The sequence below is a fragment of the Mercenaria mercenaria genome, chromosome 7, assembly GCF_021730395.1.
Source record: "Mercenaria mercenaria strain notata chromosome 7, MADL_Memer_1, whole genome shotgun sequence".
Taxonomy (NCBI): Eukaryota; Metazoa; Mollusca; class Bivalvia; order Venerida; family Veneridae; genus Mercenaria; species Mercenaria mercenaria.
Window position 1 is genome coordinate 21,142,567 of NC_069367.1, and position 8,936 is coordinate 21,151,502.

The 8,936-nt window shown below is 37.7% G+C and overlaps 1 long non-coding RNA gene across 1 annotated transcript; it reads right to left on the reverse strand.

Annotated features, from left to right (window-relative positions):
* Positions 1 to 588: 588 nt before the first annotated feature.
* Positions 589 to 8,666, reverse strand: LOC128558776 (uncharacterized). Its single transcript, XR_008371915.1, has 3 exons — positions 8,533 to 8,666; positions 3,438 to 3,627; positions 589 to 750 (listed from the first exon to the last, which is right to left on the reverse strand). It is a non-coding gene; the product is annotated as an uncharacterized LOC128558776 (long non-coding RNA).
* Positions 8,667 to 8,936: the final 270 nt, after the last annotated feature.

The window sequence follows — 8,936 nt, forward strand, 5'->3', positions numbered from 1 at the left end:
TGTATAATGAACAGCTAAAGAAGAAATGTTTAGAATCTTCACACAAATTGCCCCATGTACATTGTGCATTATCAATTAGATGACTGATGAATAAATTGTTGTTTAAGCTACTGCATTTGTTTCATATTTGGGCATGATGCACTTGCAGGAAACCAAATTTCTAAGTAAAAAGGGTGGATAATTAATGAAATATTGGTGCAAGAGTTATGGCCCTTTGGTCATAATTATGATGTTGGGGATGATAAGGAATAACTATCTTAAGTTTGAAGCCAATCCATCTTGTAATAACAGAGACACAAGTGAAAGTGTGTCAAAACTTTAACCAAAGATGTTGGGTTGAGTAGGATACAATGCAGCTCTCCATGAGCTTCGCATAATAGAGCTAAAAATGTTGATAAGGACCATCCATCAATACTTAAAACTCACCTGAATGGCGAATAAATTTCTTTCATTTCATGGCCATGAAATTTTAGGGGATTTGGCAAAACTTATTTTGCAAGGCCATGAATTTGGAAATTCTGAATTTCGTTTTTAAATTAAGCATTTATGGGAATTTGGATGATAAATTACATGACTATTCAGGTAGATCTAGAACAGTATGGTATTGGGCTAGGGGACTGGTCCACCATTGACATCCATATACCACCAATCCAGCTATCAGTGCCGTAGTGCTGTCACTTCAGCTTCCTCTATTGACAGAAGTCTTGTGGGAGATGTCTTTAGACCATGATCTTGACTTTCAGTGAGTTTCTTCAAAAACAAAAGAACAAACATGCAGTGTATAAAATAATCCTCTTGTTTTTGTAAATTACACTTTTAAACTATATCCCACTCCTCCCATACTATTCAAAATCTAACTACTAACAGAACTGAAGACAAAGAGCTTAGTCCATTTTATAATTCATGAAAATTGCCTGTTATTTCATGAAAATAATATGCATGATTTATCCCTTTGATCTGCTGTCAAAATACTTTGATATAACCATGTCCAATATTGGATCAGTACTGAGTTATCTAGGAACAGGGGGGAGGACGTATGATGGTATGCTGTAAGGATTAAGTGAGCAAAACATACTGCTGTAACAATAAGAGCTGTCCGTAAGATAGCGCGCTTGACTTTTCTCAGTGTTTGACTCTGAATTAGAGCTTTGCCAGTAAAAAAAAATTCCAAGTTAAAAAGGGACGTTACTCTGTCAAAATTCAAATCAGAATTATGGGGATTGTTTCTCCTGGTGCAGACATTGATGATAAGTAAGTATTTTAAGTTTCAAGTCAAAAGCTTTGATAGTAACAGAGATATTTGACTTTATCCAAAAATTCCAAGTTAAAAAGGGGCATAATTATGTCAAAGTTCAAATCAGAGTTATGGGAATTGTGTCTCCTGGTGTAGAGTCTACTACTAGATTTTGATAGTAAATATTAACTATTTTGAGTTTCAAGTCAGAAGCTTTAATAGTAACAGAGATATTTGACTTTATCAAAAATTTTAACAAGAGGGTCATGATGACCCTGGATCGCTCACCTGAGTAATATGAGATACATGTTTCAAATGTCAAACTGATGATTTTTAGAAATTTTTTGGAAGATTTTCTGATGAACAATCAAGTAACCCCTGGGGCGGGGCCAATTTTACCCCGGGGGTCATGCTTTGAACAAAGTTCATAGAAGTCTACTAGGCAATGTTATATATCAAATATCTAAGATCTAGGTCTTCTGGTTTATTTTTAGCAAATTTATGAAGATTTCCCTATGTACAATCAAGTAACCCCTGGGGCTGGGTCAATTTGACCCTGTGGGGTCAAGATTTGGACAAATTTTGTAGAGGTCCACTAGGCAATGCTACATGTGAAATATCTAAGGTCTAGGCCTTCTGGTTTATTTTTAAAAATTTTTGAAGATTTTTCTATGTACAATCAAGTAACCCCATGGGGTGGGGTCAAGTTGCCTCCGAGGGTCAGGATTTGAACAAATTTTGTAGAGGTCCACTAGGCAATGCTACATGTGAAATATCTAAGCTCTAGGCCTTCTGGTTTATTTTTAGAAAATTTTTGAAGATTTTCATATGTAAAATCAAGTGACCCCTGGGGTGGGGTCAATTTTGACCCCGGGGTCATGATTTGAACAAACTTGGTAGAGGTCCATTAGGCAATGCTTCACACCAAATATCTAAGCTCTAGGGCTTCTGGTTTTTGAGAAGAAGATTTTTAAAGTTTTTCCTTTCGGTTGCCATGGCAACCAGAGTTCAGTATGGAACTCAATTCTTTGAACAATTTTTAAAGGGGACCATCCAAGGAACATCCCTGTGAAGTTTCATCAAAATTGGCCTGTTGATTTAGGAGGAGATGTTGTTTAAAGGAAAGTGTGGACGGACGCCGGACGCGGACGCCGGACGGTGAGCGATCACAATACTTCACCCTGAGCACTTTGTGCTCAGGTGAGCTAAAAAGTGAAAGTGCATCAAACCTTTAACCTGAAAATCATATGAAATGGGGGGATAAATCAGGAAATATTGGTGCCACAGTTATGGCCCTTATGTCAGATGATGTGGGTGATGATGAGGAATAACTATTTCAAGTTTGAGTGAAATCCATCATGTAATTACAGAGATAAGACGAAAAAAAGAGAAAGTGTAACAAGAGCTGTCAGTGGACAGCGTGCTCGACTATTCTCAGTGCTTGATAGCGTAATATAAGCTATGAGTAAAACTTTAACATTACTATTAGCATATTCTTAGTCGAAAAGGGGCCATAATTCAGTCAAAATGCTTGATAGAGTTGCCTCCTCCTTTTTACAGACTGGGGTCATGATTGTAAACAAGTATGCAAAATATGAAAGCAATATCTCAATGGACTTTGAAAAAATTTGGGGTGGTACGCAAACTTTAACATTACAATAAGCATATTCTAAGTTGAAAAGGGGCAATAATTCAGTCAAAATGCTTGATAGAGTTGCCGCCTCCTTTTTACAGACTGGGGTCATGATGGTGAACAAGTATGCAAAATAAGTATGCAAAACATCAAAGTAATATCTCAATGGACTTTGAAAATATTTGGGGTGGTACGCAAACTTTAACATTTGTGTGATGCTCACGCTCACGTTCAAGCTGATTCAAAGCAATACTTTTGATAGTTTAGGAGAAAAGCTGACCTAAACATAAAACTTAACCAGGCAACGCCGATGCTGACCAAGTGATGACAATAACAAAAAGGGCCATAATTCTGAAAAAATGCAGCTCAGAGTTAAGGTTCTTGGCCTACACAGTTCCCTAATGATGATAAACAAGTGTGCAAAGTTTCAAAGCTGTAGCTCCTACAATTTTTGAGAAAAGGTGGACCTAAACAAAAATTTTAACAAACGATGCCGACGAACAAGTGACAATACCTCGTAGATTTTTTTCAAAAATCAGACAAGTTAATAACTAGTGATATAATTTATACCTGAAATTTTCTAAACTTTAGAGCACCCATCTGAGTAGCCTCGTTCTGCCTCTTCCCAGCTGTCTGCCTGAATCAAAGTTGTGTGACAAATGTGCTGACAAATTCACGCCTGCTTCATGCCATTTGTTCCTTCTGGCCTGGTCAGGTATGTTAATCTGTCCGATCTGATCCCTTGTAATTCTCTAAATACCTGAAATTTTGAAGATTTTAATTTTTATATTTATCTGTAAAACATTTGTCTTCATATTAAACAAAGTAGACTTAAAGTGTAACATGGTTTAACACGCTGAAGTCCCTATTTTGTACTTCACAATTACTTTGTCAAAGTGTCAAACATTAGAGCTGCATGCTGGGAAAGAAAATCACGAACAACTGAGTATTTGGAGAGTGTCATGAAGGATCTAGGTAGTCTGCATTTTAAACATTGTATACAATGACATCACGCACCTGATATGAAATTTGAACATCAGTATGGAAAAAAAACTGCTTTTGAGAAAAGTGCATGTCTCCAACAACTGCCTAATCATAAAAGACTGGCGTTTCTTCTCCATTATGTATCTGAGTCAACCATGCACCAATACATGTATCACTGGCATCAGTGTACAGACCAACTTTCAGTAATTCAAGGGCCATAATTCCGAAGTGCCCAGGATTTGGCTAGTTATCGAACTTGACTGAGGACTTAATTGCAAACACATTTTGTTCAAGTCTGGTGAAGATCTGATGAGAACTGTTCGACTGACATCAGTGTACAAAGCAATTTTTGGTAATTCAAGGACCATAATTCCAAAATGCCTCAGGGCCGATTTAGCTAGTTATCTAACTTGGCTGAGGACTTATTGTCAAACACATTTTGTTCAAGTTTGGTGAAGATTGGATGAGAACTGTTTGACTTAGAGTGCGGACAAGATTTGTGACAGACAGACACACACACATGGACACACACACAGACAGGAGTAAATCAATATGTCTCCCACACCACTATGTGGGAGGAATAATGATGTTTCAGGCTCCGTTGTACTCAACAGAGTTTATAATTGAGTATGTAATAAGAAGCAATTATTTCACTGGTCTGTCATATTTTCTTACGATTTAATGCCTTGCAGAGCATTCAGTTATTTTAAGGTTATGAATTACTGAAGTGATTATGCCTGTTTTCTCTGTGTTAAAACATATGCAGAATTATGACTGATTGCTCGGTACTGAGTCAGGTTTGACAAGTCAACAAATATTTCAAAAGGGATTCTTCAAATGTTATAACACGGACCAAGCATCCATTAAAGGTCTGTATGGTTTTATTTAAATTCTATGTTAAAAACAGATGAAACAGCTATTCAAATAGAATGTTAGGCATAATATATCGTTAGAAAAGTGCTAATTTATAATACTGTTCATGAACTTTTACAATTTGAGCCATACAGGGAGGTAATAAAAAATCAACAGGTTCAATAAAACTTTCCATTATGCTCATCAATATTCAAGTCTTTGACAAAATAATATTAGAGAAAACAATTATCACAAATAAGCTTTAACAAGACATTTGCATATTTTATGTTCACAATGGAAAATGTTGCACAAATATTTTAAACAAAGGCATTATGAGCCTTTAATTTTAATCTAGTATAACACGTAGTAATAAATCCTCCCAAAATAGACAATACAAGGTCCATTCTAGAATAGAATGGCCCTATATATTTCCCTATTAAACAATGTATTTTGTTATGCTACAAAGTCACAGTTTGTTCATCAAAATAATTACCTAATAGCTCTAAATGTCAACGTGAAATGCTTAAATAGACAAGTAACTATGCCCATGTGCAGAATGTCGAGCCCACCAGCTGTCTAAGTATGACCTTGACTTTAGACCTAGGGACCTGGTCCTTGCACATGACACTCCGTCTCAAAATGGTGAACATTCATGCCAAATTACATCAAAATCGTACCATGCATGAAGAAGAAATGCTCTGGAAAACTTTAATTGGACCTTTGACCTCCAACTGTGACCTTGACCTTTGAGATAGGAACATGAGGTTTGCACATGACATTCCTTCTCATTGAGGTAAACATTCATGCCAAACATAAACAAGGTTAGTCCATGCATGACAAAGTTATGGTCCAAACAAAATCAGACGGATGCACACACAAACAGACGGACGCACATACACCGACCCACCAAAAGTGACAAGTAAGTCAAGCTCACCACATGCGGGCCCGACAAAAACCACACAAAACATTTAAATATTTGGCGGATGTAAATAACAGTTACTGATAGTCTGATACTGTGTTTGAATAGAAGAAATTTATCTCAATCAGTGATTTTCCAATGAATAAATTCATTTATCATCATTCAGATGCATATTTTTATGTCACCTATGTTGCACCTTAGTGTTGTAATTCCTTCATCTCTGATATATTTTAAACAGTGATATATATTCAATGACAAATCAATGTTTAGGCTGTATTATGTCTTGATAAATATCATTTTTTGTCCAAGAATTATGTGGGAATGTCACCGTTGTTTTATCAAGTAGACATCATTTCATTCTGAATTAACCTTTTTTGGCCATAATACTTTTACACTTGGCCAGGTAACATAGACATGTAAAAAGATTTATTGACAGCATGTCTCTGTTAAATCAAGTTTACTCTCCTGGTCAAACATTCAATGAAACAAGAGCTCGTCGAACACGAAATGCCCCCCTTGACGCATTCAGTAATTGCACAAGGAACAGAAATTATTTGCTCACTGTAAACAAAAATTCTACTGTTCTGGTTCAGTGTGACATTAACCTTTGACCTATTGACCTCAAAATCAACAGGGGTCATCTGCTGATCATGATCAATCTCCCTATTAAGTTTAGTGATCCTAGGCCCAAGCGTTCTCAAGGTATCATCCGGAAAGAGTTTAACTGTTCCAGGTCAATGTGACCTTGACCTTTAGCCTACAGACCTCAAAATCTATAGGGGCCATTTACAGGTCATGACCAACCTCCCTATCATGTTTCATGATCCTAGGCCCAAGCATTCTCAAGTTATTTTCTGGAAACGGTTTAAATGTTCAGGGTCACTGTAACCTTGACCTTTGACCTACTGACCTTAAAATCAATAGGGGTCATCTGCTGGTCATGATGAACCTCTCTATCATCTTTCATGACCCTTGGCTTAAGCGTTCTCAAGTATCTTCAAAAACCGTTTAACTGTTCCTGGCCAATCTGACCTTGAACTTTGACCAAACTAGAGATGCTTTTGAGAAAAGCGCATGTCTCCCACAACTGCCCCTCTGAAAAATGTTAGTTTCTCTAGATGTTTTAGACGAGTGAATCCAATTAGATGGTCTGGATGAGTGGATCCAATCAGTAATTCAAGGGCCATAAATCAAAAGTGCCTGGACAAATTTTGACTATTTACTGAACTTGGGGTCTTATAGCCAAACACATTTTGTTCAAGTTTGGTGAAGATCGGATGAGAAATGTTCGACTTAGAGAGCGGACAAGAGTAAACAGACGGATTTTTTTGGTAATTCAAGGGCCGTAACTCCAAAATGCCTGGACCGATTTGGCTAGTTATCAAACTTGGCCTAGGTCTCATGGTCAAACACATTTTGTTCAAGTTTGGTGAAGATCGGATGAGAAATGTTTGATTAAGAGTGCGGACATGAGTAAAAAGGCCAATTTTTCGATAATTCAAGGGCCGTAACTCCAAAATGCCTGGACCGATTTGGCTAGTTATCGAACTTGGCTGAGGTCCCATAGTTAAACAAATCTTGTTTAAGTTTGGTGAAGATTGGATGAGAAATATTCGAATTAGAGTGCAGACAAGAGTAAAAAGACCGATTTTTGGTAATTCAAGGGCCATAACTCCAAGACGCCTGGACCGATTTGGCTAGTTATCGAACTTGGCCAAGGTCTAATGGTCAAACACATTTTGTTCAAGTTTGGTGAAAATCGGATGAGAAATGTTCGACAGAATGCAGACAAACTTTGTGACAGACACACACACACACACAGACTGGAGTAAATCAATATGTCTCCCATACCACTACGTGGTGGGAGACATAATGACCTCAAAATTAATAGGGGTCATCTGCTGGTCATGATAAATCTCCCTATCAATTTTCCTGATCCTAGGCCCAAGCGTTCTTGAGTTATCGCCCGGAAACCGTTTTACTGTTCCTGGTCACTGTGACCTTGACCTACTGACCTCAAAATCAATAGGGGTCATCTGCTGGTCATGACCAACCTCCTATCAACTTTCATGATCCTATGTCCAAGCAATCTTGAGTTATCATCCGGAAACCGTTTAACTGTTCTGGGTCACTGTGACCTTGAACTTTGACATACTGACCTCAAAATCAATAGGGGTCATCTGCTGGTCATGACCAACCTCCCTATCAACTTTCATGATCCTAGGCCCAAGCGTTCTTGAGTTATCATCCGGAAACCCTTTAATTGTTCAGGGTCACTGTGACCTTGACCTTTGACATACAGATCTCAAAATCAATAGGGGTCATCTGCAGGTGATGACCAACCTTCCTATCAACTTCCATGATCCTAGGCCCCAGCGTTCTTGAGTTATCATTCGGAAACGGATTGGTCTACATACAGACCGACCGACCATCTGCAAAACAATATACCCCTCCTTCTTCGAAGGGGGGCATAATAACCAAAGAAACAGTTTTATGCTAGAATGTAGAGTACATTTAAATCATTTTGTATGTTTGTGTGTTTTGGGCTTGACGCCGTTTTTCAACAGTATTTCAGTTAATATGTAACAGCAGGCAGTTAACCTAACCTAAGTGTTCCTGGTTTCTGTACCAGTATAAACCTGTTCTGCGCCAACTTTTCCACATGAATCAGAGGTGGAGGACAAATGATTTCAGACAAAATTGTCTTTTTATCAAATCGTCAATAAGTACATACACCTCACCCATGGATCGAACACACGACCCCACGATTGTCACTACTAGACCTGTGCTCTCCCTACTGAGCTAGCATGCAGGCAGTAAATTATTCAATATAAATGGATGAGTGGAAGAGTACTTAATTACTTCTTCTCTGTATTTGGATGTGATGAATGAAAAAGTTTATTTACTAACATTCTGAGGAAATCCTCATCCAGGTTCTGATATTTGTGTATTAGTCTTGAACAGCTGTTCTGTAACACTGTACTCCTCATCAGTGTAAGTGGCCGCTGACAGGAAGCATCCGAATGACAGGTTTGGGACCTCCTGAAATCAGAAAACTATGTGTTTTGAGGATATTATATTTATCTATTTTGCAATTTTCAGAGTCAACATTTCAGTTTTATAAAACTGACTGGCCCATTGTTCACAAAACATTTTAGGTTGCAGCTGTGTCTGAGATTGAATCTTTGATAGCAAATAGTCGAAACTGCATACCTCTAATTTCAAAGCAGCAAAGCCTCAGCTGCAGTTACTTCAAATGATCGAAATTCGACTTAAAATGATATTTTGTGCACAAAAAAAAATGTCATGTTTTC